At 36.3% G+C, this 20,625-nt stretch overlaps 1 pseudogene; it reads right to left on the bottom strand.

Annotated features, from left to right (window-relative positions):
* Window positions 1-8,897: 8,897 nt before the first annotated feature.
* The window catches only part of LOC149152786 (uncharacterized), a 93,295-nt pseudogene continuing 81,567 nt past the window's right edge, over window positions 8,898-20,625 (bottom strand).

The raw sequence follows: 20,625 nt of genomic DNA, 5'->3' as shown, positions 1-20,625 counted from the left end.
ATCTTCTGGATTACCACGAAGATTATTCCAACAACCTTAATCATCCTTCAGTTTTTGAGTTTCTATCAAATACTGTAAATACCATGGATTTCGAGGATGGTTCTTATCTTGTGTCGACCTCGTTAGAAAATGAAACAAGGAGTCATCAGGATAGTTCTTTTACTATGTCAACCTCATTAAAAAATGAAATGACTCCCATTCCAAATTGAGTCTTTGATTACGATATCGTAAAATCAAAGTCGAGTCTTTCGAAGATCTTGAAGGTAAACCTTCATTCCAACCACTGATATGAATGCAATGAAGCTTGGGGGGCATGCACCTCGATTTTCGTTATTATGCTGGGGGCATGAAAACTTATCATGAGCAGTGTTACCGTAGGGTTCAAGCTCATTAAAAAATAAACTTGCCACGAGCAATGATACCGCAGGGTTAAAGCTCGTTAAAAAATAAACCCACCTCGAATAGTTTTAACGCGGACTTCAAGCTCGTTAAAAAATAAACATAAGCAATGAGCAAATATTCCTCCAGAGTTTAAGCTCATTTTAAAATAAAAAATGAACCAATTTTCGGTAATTAACCATCGTGAATGTATTACTTCATCCTTTGAAGCCTTGGTCGTGTTCTCATCATCACCTCCACTCTGTATTGGCCGATCATTCACCTCCACTTGATTGTTTACCCCTTTTGAGGAATAGTTGCGAAGAGTGATCTTGTTAGCCATCCTTTTGACACTGCCGTGATTAGAAAATTCCAAACCTTAGCTGGAATCAACTGCTACCCGAATCTATCACTCGTTCCTCAAAAAACGAGTCTCTTTTAAGCTCTTTTCAACTGACTCGTAAAATATGAAAAGATTGACGAGCCACTGGCCTCTCTAGCTTGTTAAAGTGACTGGAAGTGATATCCCTCCTTTAGATTTTAATCTTTTTCGACCTGAGGGATTATTACAAAAAAATATCGAGCGCTTGTTTTGTTCGGCTAGTTAAAATTACCGAAAAATTCATCCCTTTCGTATTATTTTATACTTTTTCGGACTTAAGGGATTAGATGACGAAAAAGGATTTTTGGAGTTTCCTTTACGTCCCTTTTCAGACTCTCTAAAATTGAAAAGGACCGAGTTATCTTTGTCGTTAAACTCGTTAAAACCTAATAGCGACAAATGTGTCCATAATAGACAAGAACGAGCTTCACTATCGCTAGGCTCGTTAAAACATAGCGATGGGTTTGCCCGAAGGGAAAATTATAGAAAAAGCATATGTTATCCTCCTCAAGCTTGACAAAAATAAAGAGGTACTGGTCAGCAATGACTGGGGAAAAATTGGGAAGAAAACTTGAAGAAACTTTGTTGGTAGCAAGTCGCTCTTGAACATGACACTTTCACTCCGCATCCGAGTCGGGTTGGGTTGTTCCATTCACTAGTCACATCACCATGGTTCCATCAGACCATGCACATTTGGGGTTAATGCTACCTATCCATCATGTCAGTGTCTCTGATATGTTCAAGAGAAGTCGCTCAGAGAATTCACCTGTGTCTCACCCACTGCAATACATTTACACTCCATTCTTTCATGACCGCCACCCTGAACCTTATATCACTAGATCGTTTTCACCTCCATTAAAATCATTTGCTCCATTCCGTGTCATTGATGTGGGATTCACTAAGGCCCTCCTATGACGGATCGCTTCTTGTCAACGTCAGCTCATTATCCAAGAAGTTGGTCTAGGAACAACCCTTTCAGTACTTTGAAGCTTGCATGCCTCAATGGCAAGTTTCTCACTTCCAGCGACAGGTTTACATCAATGGCCTTCGACCAAAAGATTTTGCGTGGTGTTCGACGCTAAGTCCCTTATTCACACCATGTGAATTGTACTGTAGTACCTTGAGGGTCATCATCATTATCAGTGATTCCTCTCGCGCCTGTTAATGGCTTACATCATTGGCTGGTAATCAGGCGATGTCTTTCCGTGTTTTACTCCAGAACATCTCTCACGTGGATCGATTTGTACTTTGAGTGAAGATCGAACGAGATTGAAGACCCCGGATCTAGTTTCATCCATCCGGGCTGTGATATATATTCAGGACAATAAAGACATCAAATGTACATCATTGCTGCACAGATAGTCATCCAATCTAAGGGATGATGGCTCTACCAGAATCATCAGTCTACACTCAGACGATTGTTTGTCCTATGTACATGAAAATGAATTTATAAAGCTGAGCATGGGAATGCCCGCCTCAGCTAGATCATGAAAATATTATGAAGATAATGTATTGTATTGTATCTTATTACAAGTCGCCTTCCAGCTTGAAAAAACTTCGGATCCTCATGATAAAGCATTTCACCCGACATCAAAAGATTAACGACCTCATGCTTTAGGGGGCCACTGTTATAGACATTTTTGGGAACTGCAACCCCAATCATAAATTTCCATAAAATAAAGGCTCCTAAGTCCCTAAAGGTGTTGTTTCACACCCTAAAAGAACAAGGTCAGCTGATTACATCATCTCCCAGAAGTTCTCCATGAAAAATTACTCAGAACTGGTCAAAATTGGATCATTTCACTTGCTCCATGGCCAGGGTGCGATGAATCCCACCTAATGCACTCGAGAGGTGCGATGCATGTTGAAAATCCCTTCTATGGGGTGTGATGGACGAGAGTAGACAAATGGCGGAAGCAGTTTGCTAAGTGGATGATCTTGGAATCTTTTAGAAACTTCCCCAGGACACTTGTCTCTCTGAATTCGCCCAGGGACGAGTAAGAGATCATCAATCTCCAAGTGGAATCAAGAACTATCAGAGAGAATACACTAATCAAAAACCCAGAGCTGACTCACACCTCTGCAAATATCTATATATAGATCTCTCATCCCAGAGATCCAGAGGTTAGGGGTTGGAATTTTGTATCTTGTAAGGAAGTGTTGTTGGTTTCTTGGTGCCATATCATAGTGTTGGGTGATCTAAGCTTTTCATGGGGTGAAGAAGGGCTTTCTTGCTGAGAGGATGATGTTGGGTCAAAAAAATTGGTTGTAATCCTCTTTGCTCTTTCTTTATTATCAATAAAGTTATTCAAGTTTTCCTCCACATTCTTGTATGATTGATGATTTATGCATTTGTGTGGTCAATGTACATCTGATCCTATATTGTTTATGATAATAGATCTATGTTCTTGGATAGTGTTATGCTTCTTTGATTCTACAGGTACTCCTTGAAGCTGGGTAGACAAGGAAGCGAGTGGCCAAGACCTACCAGAAGAGAGAGGAATCAAGCAAGGAACCAAGCGCAAGACAAAGGTTGGTATCCTTATTCTTCTCTTATCTATTGCTCATAAAGGAAAACGAAAGTAGTTTTTAGTGTGTTTGTTTCTAAGGTATCTACCAGCCTTAGTGGGACTAGCAGCGCTGCATAGACACTAGTTTTCCAAATAAAAGCCATCCTCCCTAGCTGGGGGATCCGGGGCTAGCGATCCCCTAGCGGGGGTTTCGGGGGAAGCGCCCTCGAAGCTAAAAACAGATGTAAAATTGCCTTGTAAAGGTATACTAATTTCTAGTCAATCTGGGTCGTTCATAAGGCGGATGATCTGAAGGTAGAATTTATGTTTACTTTAGGGTTTTTTTCCCTAGAAGGCAACCCCTCTCTTTGTATGAGGGTATTGTATTGAGGCTATGGAATATATGTGTATTCTAAGAGCGAGAAATTGAGAGGTGAGAGTGTGAGAGAAAATAGAGGATATTACAACAGATCTGTTGTAGGTTGTGTCTCTTCATTTTGCTAGATAATAGAAAGGAAGGATTGGTTATTTGAGGTGGACGTAGCCCAAACTGGGTGAACCACGTATATATGTGTCTCTTTGGTTTTATGTGTTTGTGTTTCTCCGCATATTATATGTCTTGCATTTCTCTGTCATATATAATATTATTCTAACACGTCAACCTCAGGTGCCACGGGATTCCCCTCCGCAGCCACCTGTGTGGTCCCTAGGATAGGCAACTATGGTCATCAACTCGTATCAGAAGCCAAGCGGAATAGTCGTGAGGTAGGATCCGACAAGTAGGAGAGGGGGCATCTCTCGTCCTCATATTCACTTACCCCTGTGCTTTACTCCCAGTTATGGAGCTTTCCTGGTCTCCCTAACCCTATTGGATTTTTCTCATTAATAAAACTTCTATGTTTTGTAATTTAGAGCGGACTTGGAGAGTTAACTCTCCTCTTGCCTAATCCAAGACCCTAATAAACCTAAACTTGTTGGTGTATTCTGATGGCAATACAAAAGTTAGTTTGTTTTAATTAAGTGCTTGATTTTGATAGTTGTTCTTTAAGTCAAGGGTATATATGGAAGTGAAACCAATGGTGTTTGTATGACGCATAAGAAATCATTGAAAAACTAACTACATGAATGCAATCATTTTTTCTTTGATGAAAATAGATCTCTACATGGGTTCTACAAAACTTCTATAAATCAAAATACTTTTTCTTTTCTTTTCTTGAAACACACTTCACACGCCCAAAAACTAAAAGACTATGAATGCTTTAACAATGCAAACTACCCTAATGCAATATATAATGGAGATGCAAGATCCTAAATCACTCTAAAAGGTGAAAGCAATTGTTTATAACTATCAATGAGCCAACTTAAGTATTGAAGAGGATACAAATTTTGAACACAAAATTCTCTCCAAACAAGAAGGACAAATTGTAAAAGATCACAATTCACTTTAAAAAACCAAAAGAAGCCAAAATAAAACTTGGCAAAAGAAAACAAAAACAAAGTTTTTTGAGATCTTTTATTTTTCAAGAAACAACCAAAACAACTTTTTGAAATCACCCAAAATGCTACTAAAACTCGAAGATCGAAAAGAGAGCACAAGGAGTCTTTGCAAGTTATAAACTCGAAAATGAACGAAAACTTGAGCAAAAAAGCCTTCAACTTGTACTAAATGACCCAAACAGCAGCAAAGATCTTGAAAAACTACCCAAGAAGCCTGGAAATAAATACTTTCAAATTCGTCATAAAGACTTTCAAAAAGCAACAAAATCTGTAAGGCCACAAAACGAAGGAAAGCAAAGCAAGTAGATCCAAAAACTGAGCTTGACACTGAAACTGAAAACAATCACCTATTCTAGAGGACCAGAACAATCAAGAACTTCTAAACGAAGTCTTTTGTGCAAAAGCACCAATTACAAACTCGCTCGAAAAGAAAACCTAGGCCAAATCTTTTCAATGAGGAAGAGACTTCGAAATAGTAAGCTTGCAGAATAATTAAATTCTTTAGATAGAAATTGACCACATAGAGACTAAAAGGACCAAGCAACAAATCTATCTGGGCAGAGAGATTTGAAAAAACAATGCAAAAATTGGTATACGCGACTGTGTTCAAACACATAGGCATGTACACGCACTTCTGATATAGGAAACTCGCATATACGCGGGTTCACTTCACAGAAACAAGCGTGTGTATGCTATTGCAAATAGAGTAAAAGGCATATACAAATATTTGCAAGGAAAGTTAAAAACAAAGCCAAATAAAAAAGATCAATCTTAATGTCTGAGACTCTAGTAGACCAAATAAGACTGTAACAACAAGTAAACCAAGGACTGAGCCCTGATTGACACTGGACAACCCAAACTAGGAATAAAAAGATTGTTATCCCCAGTGGAGTGGCCAATTCTATTTCGGGAATAAGTACCCTAGGGCTTCGAGTTAGAACCCCAACAGATCATAAGAAATATACAACAAGAAACACTCATACAACTAAGGAAAAATGCTTATATAATCAAATTACGTAAGAGTAATCATACTCGGATTTCCTTCGTTCGAGTAGGTCCCATAGGGTTCAGACCATCTGCAACTCTCGATGTTCTTCAAACCTGAAAATCATTCAATTCGAACATACATAGCAGTATAGAAGTAAATAATATTCACGAAATTTGACTTCATATCATATAAAAAAATGATTGATCATACATCAAAACAACATTCATATATGAATTACAACATAATTTGATGCATAAACAAAGTTAATTTCGGAAACAAGACAACATTTCTTTTATTGCAGTAAGCTATAAATAACATGGAGAGAATTCACCTGAGTATTCTTCTTCCGACTCCAAGCAGAACTGTCCTCCAAATTCGTCCTATCCCAACCTTCAACAATCTTCTTCCATAACCAACATCATGATATCTCAAGTAAGAAGGAGAATATCTATAATCAAGGAAACAATGATTTCCTGAAGCTTGGGGAAGTGCATGAGGCACAGGGATTCATCAAACTTAGTCAGGGAAATCTCAATATAATAACTCTATCTCTTCTCCTCCTTTAAGCCTTCCAATAGAATTCTATTTATACTTCTCCCAATTAGTTTTTTACTTGGGAAACAGTTGGGGAACAGTTGGGCCACAGGAAATAGGAGGTAATCAACAAGTAAAACCCGTGAACTCTACCCATTATTAAGGAAATTTAATTTTTTAAGTGTTTTAACACATATACACGGGTGGGGTATTTACTGACCCGCGCGTACACACTTCTAGCTCAGGGCAAAGTAGCGTATAGGGAATAAGACATTGTCTTTTATATATTTGGACCAAGTCTCGAAGGAGGGGTTGTCCTAGGCCATAAACCAAGCATCACAAATACCAAGGCTGGTAAATGGTGCTATATCAAATTTCCTTGCAGTTATATAGACGAAGATCTTTGATTTAAGCTCTGTTTATCTGGAAATAATGCTTGTGTTTCTTTTCTTATAAAACTAATAAATTCATGCTTTTACATGCTCATTATGTTTTCCTAAACTCTCGGGCCTATACTACATTGTCAACACTTTAAGTTCACCATAGCACACTGATATCTAGCTCCTTTTTATACTTGCCACTGCATACTTGAAGGCTTGACCTAATTACATTCTCTAATCCCTAGTCCAGCAAACCAAAATCCCTAAATTCACAAATAGTGAACAAGACTTATACATCTAGCTTAAAATCCATTTTTTTTAATTATTCATTGACAAATCCTTAGATAGATCCCTCTCTGTTTCAGTAGGGCTAGCTACTGAACTGAAAGTGGTTCGAGGTTACCTCTTTCGATCTCCTCCTTAGCCTGGGACATTGTAGAGGCTAACATTTTGGCATCGTTGCTGTAGAAATGACTGATAAACCATTCCTGGGAGTTATTTTAGACCTTTCAAGAAATATGGTTCTGTAGTTGACAATTTCCAGTATCTAAAGATAAGCTGATTTTACAAATTTCAACAAGTTTAAGGTGTAAAGAAAAAAAATTGGCTCCTAAAAGACATACTAGATCAAATCCTAACCCAAATCCACCTTTTATTGTTAAATACCTAGAAAAAATGCTCAAAAAACTCAAGTTAGCCATCTCTAAAAGTGCAGTTCAAAAAATAAAAAGGACAACTTCTTTGCCTAAAAATCTATTTGCTTTTGAGCAGCTTCCTTTTGATATTCAATTATAATCGTCTCTTTCAAGGTAAAAATCTGAGTCTTTCATTTTTGAAGTGATATTTGAACCTCTTCAATTTGAATCTCATTCCCATTCTTCATAATCTCTATCTGCTAGAGTTTATCATGAGTTGTGGTTGAATTTTGACAAGATTTAAATTCTTGTTGACCAGCTCCAAATCAATAATAAAAAATCTTATATCCAATATCAAACTGAATACTTAGCTATTGTTTCATCCTCTACTACACCTCCAAATACATCTAGTACATCTCCAAATACCTCAGCTACCTCATCTCTTCTTCCACCACCTCCATTAGTGTCATCATCTTTACCTACATAGCCCATTGTAGTACCTCCACCACCTCCATAAATCATGGCACAATTTGCACCTCTTATGTTGCCTACTCAACTTGTTTCTCTACCTCAGAACTATGGTCAAAGACTCCCTCTATTTGATGGAAGCTCAGAAATCATAACTCAGCATCATGTCGATAAATTGATATATTTTATTGACCTTGAAGAAATTGATGAAGATGATGCTAAGATGAGAATAATACCTCAAAGTTTTTCCAGAGATGTGAAGAAATGGTTTTGCAATTTGGCTGATAATTCTATCAATAATTCTCAGAGACTAATAGAATTGGTCTTAGCACATTGGCAAGAAAATAAAAATCCACTACAGATTTTGGCTGAGTACAATTTTATGAAAAGGAATCAAAATGAGACAGTCCAAGAGTTCACAACAAGGTTCAATATGGTGTATAATTCCATCCCTAATGATATGAAACCTCCTCCTGGTTTGGCACTTCTCCACTATCTTGATGCTTTCAACCCAAACATGGAATATCATCTTAGGGAGAGGGACCCTGCAACTCTTGAAGAAATGGAACGAAATGCAGTAAGTATCGAAGCTAATTTGTTCATCAAGAAATCTAAATCAAAGCCTGAGAGGTCTGATAAGAAAGTTGTTTTTAAAGAAGAGCCATCATCATCTTCAGATGTAAAACTTGACACTCTGATCAAAACCATGGAAAGAGTGATGGACAGAATATACATAATAGATCGACAAGTGGAGCCTTCAGTAGGGAATCTGAACTTTCATGGCTAGCAACAACAATAGTTCATAAACAGACAGAAAGAGTAGTGAAATCAAGATCATGAAGGACAATTCAAAGCTCCATTGGAGCAAAATTATACCGAAGGGCAGGAAGAAGATAAAGAAGAGATTGTAGAAGAAAATCATTTCTTTGAAGAAGATGAGCTACCCACCTTTCTAATATAAGAAGATCAGTTTTCTGAAAAAATCTTTTATACCGTGTGATCAACAACTTGTGCTTGCAAGTGATGATCTATAGGCTGTGAAAATTGAAGAATACCAAAGAGGATATCAGAATTCTCTTAGTCATTTGCAAAAACAGTACAACTTAAGGAACATAAATCTACATATTACATTGAACTAGAAGAAGCAAAATGCATAGAAAGACACACAAAACAAAGAAGTAGCTCCTGCAAATCAGAATAAAGAAAAGGAGATTGTTATACTAAGCCAGGATAAAACTAATGAAGCCTCTACCAACAATGTGAGAAAAGATAAGGAGGTTCAAAATGAAAGTCATAAGAAGGAATCTCAAGCTAAAGGACAGATTGAAAACAAGGATATTGTTGCAAAAGAGGTAGAAAAGAAATCCAATCCATTTAGTTTAGTAAATGAAATTTCTAAGTTGAAAGTTTCAATTCCTCTAACTAAATTAGTGAAGAATGATAAGTATAAGTTTCAGACCACTAAAATGTTGAAGGTACACCAAATGTCAGACACAGTTAATGTGGCTGATGATGAGCCTACAATTCTGTTTGGTCTAACCTTAGAAGGAAGTCTTGAAGATAGTGAAATCCCACCTTTTTATATTAGTCTCAAACTTCATGACTTTATCCTCCATAATGCCATGTTGGACTCTGGTGCCTCACATAATCTTATGCCAAAAGTCATCATGGAAAAACTAGGATTGAGTATAACCTGACCCTATCATGACCTTTACTCATTTGATTCAAGTAGAGTGAAATGTCTTGGCCTTATCAAATATTTAGTAGTGTCCTTGGACCAAATTCTGGGCAAGAATGTTCTGATGGATTTTGTGATCACCGATATCCCTCCTCAGTTTGGTATGTTGCTTTCACGGTCTTGGGGAGAAAAACTAAAAGGCACTTTACAACTTGACTTTTCATATGCTAGTCTTCCAGTATTTGGGCAACTCAAAAAACTCTATCAGGAGAAGAATATGAAATTCATGATTAGTAGCAAGGAGAAACCCATAAATCACCCTATAAATGATGTACATACTAATCTTGATTCTTTCATTTTGTATATTGATATGAATTCAGTCGATGATGAAAGTCATCTTGTAGAAATTTCAGAAGTTTCAAATGTTATAAGCATTGTGGATAAAGTCGTGATTGCTGAATAAAAGAGATGAATGAAGAATGCTTGTAGCCAATAAATCCTCTTGAAAAGATTGTTGAGTTAGTGAAGAAATTAAAGTGGCTTTAGATGGTGAGCCATCCTCCAAAGGATCAAACAATTCAAATTTCAGAAGTTCCTTTTCCTGTAATAAAATGGTCTTTGGACAATGGAGTTTGATGGTGCATTGGGAAAAGAAGGAGCTAGGATTAGTGTTTGGATTCATGTTCCATTAAATCATTCATGTAAAATTCCACACAATGTGAGAATGAGTTCTTACAAGTTAGCTTTTGATTGCTCGAACAATGAGGTGAAGTATGAGGCATTGATTGCTAGCCTCAAAATTTTGAAAAAGTTGGGAGCAAAGAAAATTTATGTTTATGGCGACTTTGAGATGGTAATCAAACAAGTAAAAGGGGAATACTAGGCCAAGAATCCAAGAATGAGAGATTATCACAATGATATACTTGACATCCTAAAAACTTTTGCAGAATACACTTTGTCTCTTATTCCTAGAACTCAGAATTTCATAGTTGATTCTCTTGCTACTGTAGCTAGTATGGTGAAGATTCCCATCCACTCCAATCAGAAGTATTCTATCCATGTTAAACACCACCCATATCTTCCTAATCATATGAGATTTTGGTAGGTGTTTTGGGATGATAAACAAATCAACAATTTTTTGCAAATGGAAGGTGAATTCCAAAATTCTCGCATTGATGATACATCTAATATGAATGATCCAGAGGTTCAATCCGCTGAGATTGAAATATTGCAGTTGAAGGAAAACAACATTCCAAGAGTTCTTGTACCTTTGGAAGAATTTTTTTATCGTGATGACGTTGCCAAAAATCCCACCATGGTCCCCACATAGAGAGGTGTTGAAGATGTGAACATTGGTGCAGCTGACAAGCCTAAGATGGTAAAACTGTCAAAGTCCTCATCTCCTGAGATGAAAATTAAGTACATAGCTTTAATGATAGAATTTTCTAATGTATTTTCTTCGGACTATTCAGATCTTAAGGTTTGTGACACAAATATCATTCAACATATTATTTCAGTCAAGCCTGATCAAAAGCCATTTCGCTAAAAACTGAGAAGGATTAATCCTAAGCTACTACGATCAATTGAAAAAGAGGTAATAGGCTTTATAAGTCTAGTATCATAGCTCCTATTCGATTTTCTGAATGGATGTCAAATATAGTGCTGGTAAGAAAGAAGATTGAAGAGATTTGTCTTTGCATTGATTTCAAAAACTTAAACAAAGTGTCCTTGAAAGACAATTATCCCCTGCCAAAGATGGATCATATACTTCAGAGGGTAGTTTTGTCTTCTAGGATGTCACTACAAGATGGATATTCCGGGTACAATCAGATTTTGGTGCATAAAGATGATCAATTGAAAACAGCCTTCACCACACCTTGGGGTACATTCATGTACACAAAGATGCCATTTGGATTAAAGAATGCAGGAGAAACTTTTTAGTGGGCTATGGATATAGTTTTTCTAATGGAAAGGATGTATTTCTAGTTATATATTTAGATGATCTCACAGTTTTTTCCAAGTTTGATGAAGATCATTTACATCATTTGAGAATTGTTTTTCAGAAATGCAGAAAATTTGGTATTTCACTCAATCCAAAGAAGAGCTTATTCGCTATGGAATAAGGTAAGCTGTTGGGACACATTATCTCCAAATATGGTATTCTCATTGATCCTACAAGAGTTCAATCCATTCAACAATTAGATTTCCCAAGGAACAAGAATGAAATTCAGTCTCTTAATGGGAAAATAATTTTTTTGAGAAGATTCATCCCCAACCTCACTGAACATTTGAAAGAGATGATAGACATGTTGAAAAAGGACAATGAGGTAAATGGTATTTAGAGGCTAAGAAATCTTTCCATGCAGTCAAATTTGCATTATCTACTACTCCTATTCTGATTAGCCCAGATTATACTTCAGATTTTATCATTTTTTCATTTGCCTCTGAGCATACATTAGCAGCAATCCTAATGCAAAAGAAAGATCAAAAAAATGAGTAGCCTATATCATTCTTCAGTCGCACAATAAGAGATGCAGCACTGAATTATAACATAATTGAGAAGCAGCCTTTGGCATTAGTGAAAGATATCAAAGATTTTCTAGTTTATATTATGCATTCTCACACCATTGCTTATGTTCCCACAACCACTGTAAAGGAAATTCTTGTGCAAACAGATCCTGAAGGTAGATGGGGAAAATGGATCATAGCAATGCTAGAGTATGATTTGGAGATAAAGGCCACAAAGCTCATGAAGGGACAAGGTTTGGCTAAGCTCATGGCTGAATCTAATTTGCATGCACTAGATAACAATTTGATTGCTGCACTTCCTGAAGAAGAAGAAGAAGAAGATTTACCCTTGCAAGTGTTTGATATGTTCATTTTATCTCCATGGTATTCCAACATTTTTTATGTGTTGCAACATTTAATTCCTCCACTGTAATTTCCTAAAGGTGAAACTATATCATTAAAGTTGAAAGCTTCAAAGTATTGTATTCTTGATGGTGTTTTATACTAGAAAGACCTTGGTGGTGTGTTGCTGAACTATTTAGTAGAAAATGAAGCAAATTATGTGATGAAAGATTCTCACAAAGGAGATTATGGTGGCCGTCACTTCTGGAAGACTACAACAAATAAGATTTTGAGAGATGGTTTTTATCGGCCCACTCTCTTTTCTGATGTATATTAAATAATGATGAGTTATCATGAATGTCATATTTTCCAAGGAAAAAGAGAACTTTTTCCATTACCTTTGCAGCCCATTTCAGTCATACCTCCTTTCCAACAATGAGGTCTTGAATTCATTGGCGAGATTCATCCTTCATCGTCAACACAACACAAATGGATTTTAACAGCCACGAAATACTTTACAAAATGGATTGAGGTGATCCCAACCAAGCAAGTTACTGATTTTTTCATCATTCAATTTATTGAATCTAATATCTTGTCTAGATTTGGCTACCTGTAGAAATTAATCATTGATAATGTTGTTGCTTTCAAATCAAAAAGGATGGTGGAGTTTTGTGCTAAGTACCATATTGTATTGGGACATTCCACTGCTTATCATCCACAAGGGAATTGTCTAGCTGAATCTTCCAACAAATCTTTAATCAACATCATCAAGAAAGTTTTAGAAGTCAATAAGAATAATTGTCACAAAAAATGCATTAATGCTTTATGGGTGGACAGAGTCAGTACCAAGAAATCAATAGGTATGTCTCCTTTTCAATTGGTGTATGGGGTTGACACAGTTTTTGCTTCATATCTTGTTGTCCCAGTCATGAAAATTCTACAGGAATTGGATAGAGAAACCATTGATATGCAGCGGAGGATAAACCAGATGATCCATCTACAGCAAACTAGAGAGGAGGTTTTTCAAAACACTTCTAAACTTCATGAAAGAATCAAAAATATCTATGATCGCAAGACAAAGGAATACAATTTCAATTTGGGAAATGTGGGTCTTTGTTGGGATATGAGAAATGAAGAAAAAGGCAAACATGGGAAATTTGAAAATTTATGGAAGGGACCATATAGAACTTCAAATTTCAGAGGAAAGAATGATTTTATATTGGAGGGAATGAAAGGAGAAGATTATTTAGGAGGAGTGATCAATGGTAGGCTTCTCAATCACTACCATGTTTGAAGAAATTTCTGCAAATTCTCATCACTATTGTACATATTGGTTTGTTTTTATGTTCCAGTATCTAAGTGGCTATCATAGGAATTTGAAGCCCAAGGAGAAGGCCATAGGGCTTATTTGACTAGCTGCTGCTTTATTTTACTTTTACAGTCCTGTCATGTCAAATAGTCAATCAATTTTCAGATAAAGTTTAGTTTTCTGCATTTTGACTCCATTGCCCAGTGAATAAGGCTACCTGGTCTATGGTGTTCTTGACACATCCAAGGAGTTGTCATCCCCAGCTGGAGCCAATGTTAGTGTCAGTATTGTCTACCACTAGTGATCAAATATGCTTTTACCAAGTCTTTTAGGGATCTCAAAGTCAAATTTTATCATGTCACTAGGTTTACAGAGTAAAATTTGGTCACTGGCTAGTTTGTCTAGGAATGTCTCCATTCTTGTGAAAAATCTCACATGCTGGTTGTCTACTTCACTTAGATGAAGGAATCATAATAAAGAGGATGTTTGCATCATATCATTCATTATCGTTACCATTTCACTCAGTCTGATATCTTCATTAGGCCATTAGGGTTTGAAGGTCCATCCTCATTCCATGCATAAATCTAGCATTAGATGAGTAGTGATAAGCAACTCTTTAAACAAGTTTTTATGAATTTTCATAAGTTATTCATGGTTGAAATCTCAAGATTCCAAAATAACAAGTCTCACAGTTCAAAAAAGACAAAAAGAAGCTCAGGTTTCAACTCTTCAAAGTGGCCTAGTTTAAAAGGTGAAAATCATGTTTTGGAAAGGTATGTGGGGCCCATTTTTATTCAAAAGAGAATCATTTTTTGCCTATAAAAGCCCAAAAAGTCCCAAAACTTGTTTTATTTACCTCCTAACCTCCTTTTTTCATCGAGCTCTCCCCTCCATTGGTGAAAAATCACGATTTTCCTAGTAAAAATTGGACAAAATCTCTTAGTGTTGCACTTCTAAAGACTGCACTGCGCTTCTGGACTATGCATTGTGTTTCCATGAACTACACTGCACTTGTGCCAGAGCAGCCGAAAACTCATCCAAACTCACCCAAATTTCAATTTTGAGCTTGCAGTCCTACTTCTTTCTATTCTAATCTTGTTCACAAGTAAGTATCATCCTTTTGCTCACATTTTTCCTTTGGCAAGATGAATGAAAATGCAAGTTCTCTTCATATAGGATTTAGGTCAAATTTTCATGTTGCAAGCACTAGTGTAGTTAATGGATTTGGTTAGTTTTGACATTAAAACATGTAAATTTTCCACCACATACCTTTGTACATGTTTAAAGTGCCCTTTGATTCACTAAATAACTTATTAAACCTCATATTACCTCACCATTACATAAACCCTAGCTCATACCTAGTATTTTGGGCAGATTTCCTAACAACATTGTTCCTAAATTTTTCCTAATCATTTTTTCCCCTCATTTCACTACATTTAAACTTCATAAGTTTCTTGCAGTCCCTATTCATCCCCCAAAATTCCCCTACCATCATTTCCTTTCCCCAATCCCCTCATTTCATCATTTCACTCATTCCTCATTGTTTTTCCATTTTCCTGTTATCTAGGGTTTCTATCATAATGGAGGGAGATTCTTCACCATCAAAAAGGAGAAAACACCATAAAGGAGGAAAAATCCTCAGATATGAGCCTACCAACTGCAATGAAATCAACTCATCACCATTCATCAAGTAATATTTTGAAGATTTCAATTGCCTATGGTTTTGCAAAAGGGTGTGTGAAGTGGGTTTCCATGAATAGTTAATTGATTGAATTTCCACCCATCTGAAAGGGGAAAGAGCCATCATAGCAGGGTTTGAGTTTACATTTTTAGTGGCTGCCATTTCACTTGCTACAAGGATACCTGATCATGGAGAGTACTGGTTTAAAGGTATGAACTTGGACCTTGAACATTACAGGTCTTTCTTCAAATCACCCTACAGAGAGACCCATACACACATCATCCCATTCAGATACCTGTTGGATAAGTATGCACCATTGATGAAGGTTGTAACGAACTTCTTCACCTATGAGGGAAGATTTTCTAGATTGTATCCATATCACATCAGGTTTCTAATGCACTTCAAAGCTAAAAAACCTCTCAACATGTGTAATTATCTATGTAGAAGCCTTGGTAAAATGTCTGAGAAGGTACAAGTGAAATACAAAGAACACTACCCTAGTATTTTTCATCACAACTTGATAAATATTGTAGTCCTCCATTAGCTAGCAGAGAAGAACATGACATGGGATTCATTCATAGAAACAACTTTACAATGGCATGAAACTATTTTTTCAGTTCATCATCAAAACATATCAACACAACAGTTGGAGGTAGGATCGTCAAGCAAGTCGGTGGAGGTTCCCAAGGCACCTAGACTTGAGCTGACTAGAATGTATCAAAGAGGGAAAAGGCTTGTGTTTACTTCTTAGGTTGAGAAAAGGGCCAAGCCTTCTACATCAGCAAAGTAGGGATCACATGTACATGATGAAGACCTAATTGAGCATGATTTTGAATTTGTGGAATTGGAAGTAGCCAATGAACCTTCAAACATGCAACAGATTATCAAATAGAAATATTCTCAGATCAGAGAACTCATGGACAATATGGAAAGAGCAAGGTTTGTTATCTCCTTCCTTTAACAAGAAAACAGTCAGCTTAAGGCTATACAACTCATCATGGAGAAAGAGAAAACTAAGTTGTTTTAGCAAGGAGGCAAAGGAAAAGCAGTGTTGGAGCTTAGTGAACATGAGGAAACTGAAAAAAAAAATTCAGAAAAAAGAGGCCAATGACCAACGGACTCGAAAAGGCATTGAAGGAGGAGAAAGGACATAATCTGCTAGATGAAGACCTAGACATGGAGGATAGAATTGCCTTGGAGATAAATGAGGATAGAGAGTATTGGCTAAATAAGAAAAATGACCACTCAGAAAAATTCTTGAGAAATCCAATAGGGATAATCATCTATTGAGACACATGGCCCATCACTATCAGACCAGAAACATGATATCCAATATCAAGCTGAAGCAGTTGAAAAATAAGCTAAAGGAAACCCTAAAGGACAAAAATGTGAGGGATAACTTGGATATTCTTGTCAAAGCATCCACGAGGGCTTGAGATACCTAATTTTTCACCTCATAACTAATTTTGAAGGTTTTCTGAGCATTTTTTGTTTTTTGACTATTTTGGTGCCAAATTCAGAAATTAAGCTAGTCACAGAAGCATAGTGCCTTAGCGCTGTGATTTTTCCTTAGACCTCGAAATGACCAATGGCTTGCATTTTTGGAAATCTCATGGCCTTGTTTCAAAACCCATTTCATTATTTTTCTCAGATAGGGCTCAAATTTTGAGAAAAAGGAGAGAAATGGGTAAAACATCATCATTTTTCCACTCCTTTTGACAGGGGCTGCACTTCTAGAGACATATTGGGAGAATGTGTTTTTGAAGGCATTTCCATGGGGCAGTTTAAAAAATTCAAGGTGTTTTGGAAACTAGACAAGAAAGGCTAGTTGATAGTTCTCTTGGATCCCAAGTTTTACTTCATGAAGGGACCTTAAAGTGGGCTCAAAGTTGGCATTGTGCTTCTGCAAATTTCTGAGTTTTTATTTAAAATTTCACAATGTAATTTCCTAGTTTTTCAGTTTGACTTGGTCAAAGTCAAAACTCATGATGTAATTATAGTAGTTCGAGTTTTGATGATGTAATAATGAATAAATAGACATGATATGTTGTTTTTATGGTTAATTAGGCCTCATAAAGCAAGAAAAATTCAAAACAAAGTCTAAGAGAAGAGTTTGTATTTGACCTTCTCACTCTTACCTGTTAGTTGAGAGAATCTTGGAAATAGTTCCACCACTTAGGAATTCAACTCCTAAAGGTGGGGAAGTTGTTTGATTGAATCTATATGTATCATTTCTCATTCAGAGAGAGGGGTTGGACTTTTTTGGAGAAGCTTGTACCTTATGTTCTCTTACAACTAATACAGGAGCAGTTGGAGCTATATTTCAAGAATTATTTTTCAGTGAGTCTATGGTGTTGTTTTATTTTCCTATCAGTTTCTAATGGATAAATCATCTCTCTTTACATGATTTATCTTCTTCCTATGAATTTCCTTGCAGTTATATAGACAAAAGCCTTAGATGTAAGCTCTGTTTATCTGGAAATCATGCTTGTGTTTCTTTTCTTCTTAAACTAATGAATTCTTGCTTTTACATGCTCATTATGTAAACTCTCCGGCCTATAATACACAACACTTTAAGTTCACCATAGCACACTGATATCTAGCTCCTTTTTATACTTGCCACCGCATACTTGAAGCCTTGACCTAATTACCTTCTCTAATCCCTAATCCAGCAAACCAAAAACCCTAAATTCACAAATACTCAAACAAGACTTATACATCTAGCCTAAAATCCATTTCTTTTTAGTTATTCATTGACAAATCCTTAGAGAGATGCCTCTTTGTTTCAGTAGGGCTAGCTACTAAACTGAAAGTGGTTCGAGGTTACCTCTTTCGATATCCTCCTTAGCCTGGGACATTGTAGAGGCTAACACCAAGGAAAATCATACCAACCTTAATTTGACATAGGAGCAGGACCATCGCAACATTTGAACACAACCATCGGTCTTCCACTGCAGTCTTAATGCATAGAAAACACTAGAGTTTTAATATAGAGCTAGCACCATGGTCTTCACACTCAACACAGTTTAACCAACATTTCGGCCAACATTACAGAACTCATGTAACAATTAAGTCATGATTTTTAATAGTCAATTTGGACAGTACATAACTTAGAGAATGATAACACTCAAAGAAATTTACATAAATGACAAATTTTGGAGCTTCCAAAAAAATGGAATAAGGGAGTTACAAGAGCAAAGGGAAGCTAAAATGGGGTTGGCTCTGATACCATGTCAGGCTAGGAGGTAACTCCTCAAATGAATTATGTTTATTCATTAATATTACTCATGGTTATATACATGAGGGAGTGACTCTTGGGCTTCACCTCTTGATGATTCTTCGTTTTCCATTATTTACTATTTACATTATTGACAAGTGTTCACCCAATCCCAATGATTAGGTGTCAAGAGAACATGATCCTTCTAGGACTTGTTGTAGATTAGTATATCATCAAAAAATACTAACACAATTTTTCTAACGAAGGGTTTGAAAATTGAATTCATCAAACCTTGAAATGTGGAAGGTGCATTGATAAGGCTAAAAGGCATGAGAAAAATTTCATAATGAACATCATGAGTTTTAAAGGTTGTTTTTGGAATGTCTTCATTCTTCATTCTAATTTGATGATATCCCAAACAAACAGCCAAAATAGTGAAGTAAATAGCTCCATGTAATTCATCCAACAGTTCATCAATGACAGGAATGGGAAATTTATATTTAATAGTGATCTTGTTGAGTCCCCTACAATCTAGGCAGTGCCATGATCCATCCCTCTTATGCACCAATACTGGTAGAGCATGGAAATAACTTTGACTAGTTTGAAGTATACCGACCTCTGGCATTTCTGCAACCATATGTTCATTTTCACTCTATTGGGAATAGGGATATTTGTAAGGCCTAATGTTTGGAGGAAAACTTCCTGGAATCAAATGAATAGCATGATCATGATCATAAATAGGTGGGAGGACTTTGGGAGTTTCAAGTACCTTGGAATGATTGTCCAAGACTTTTTGGAGATATGGAGAAATAGATGATTTCGATATTTGAACCTCTAGTGAGCATAATTGTGCAATTAAACCTCATTGTTCTTTATTTAGAAGATTTTACATGCCATTAGAGCTAATTATCTTTCTTGGTTTCCCTATGATACCCCTTAATTCAAATTCCTTTCCTTCCCAGAAAAAAAATTCAAGAAAATTTCTTGAAAATTAAAAGCTATCATCCCCAAAGATTGTAATGATTGAACTCCTAGTACAACATCAGCACTGTCCTTTGGAATGGAAAGAATTAGACTATTCAAAACATATTCCCCCATGGTTAGCTTGATATTATGGCACTTTCTAAAGAAATTTATAGTTCCTCCATTTGCAACCATCACATGATACTTTGGTACTTGATATAGGAAGAAATTCAATTCCTTGGTTATCTTACAATGAATAAAATTATGGGTAATACCTAAATCAATCATCACTATCACCTTTTTCTTCTTGATATGTATTCCTATCTTTAGAGTCTTGGGAGTGGTAATTCCTTCCAATGAATTAAAATATATGGTCGGATTCATTTCTTATTTATCTGGGGTTGGTTCCTAGTGTATGTCCTCTTCTATTGACATTTCTTATTCCTTGTCTTCCTCCTCTTCACAATATATGTCAAATAATTCCTTCTCATCACACTTATGAACTTTAGTGTATTTGTTATCACAACTATAACAAAGCCCTTTTTCTTTTTTCTTCCAATTGTTGTGGTGTTAACCTTGTAGGTTGTGGAAGGCTAGGAGCAACAACACTTCCATCTTTATAGTTGTGAGTGGTAGACTTCCTTGTTGTCATAATGTTTCTTTCAATTTCTCTTACCACCTTGAATTCCTTCACTAATGAATCAAGTTCTCAAAGGTGAACCTCATATTGAATGTTATCCTTTAGAGGCCCTATGAAGATTTCAATCCTATGCTCCTATGGAATATAATTTACCTTAATATTCATTTTTTGGAAGTCCTCAATGTGCTCCGCCATTGAAACCTTTTGTTTGAGATTTATTAATTGGCTAAAGAAGTTGTTTCTCTTTGTATCATCATAATGTGGTATCATTTCCTCCATAAAAATTGACAAAGTGACAAGTGGTTTACAAGAACAAATCCATTGATACCATAAAAATTGATTGGGTTCTAAATATAAAGTTGCAATGTTTAACTTTCACGTGTGTTGCACATTATGGAGATCAAAACATTGCTTCATCTGTAGTATCCATGTTACTAGATCCTTGCCATCAAAATTCCTCATATCGATCTTTGGAATATGGTGGCTCTTAAATCAAAATTTAGAGTCTCTAAAAT

This window comes from Pinus tabuliformis, chromosome 9 (genome assembly GCF_031772625.1).
Source record: "Pinus tabuliformis cultivar Carrire ecotype Pingquan chromosome 9, CPIR1, whole genome shotgun sequence".
In the NCBI taxonomy this organism is placed as follows: Eukaryota; Viridiplantae; Streptophyta; class Pinopsida; order Pinales; family Pinaceae; genus Pinus; species Pinus tabuliformis.
Note: the sequence above shows the minus strand (reverse complement) of the source record. Positions and strands in the feature narration are given on the sequence as shown.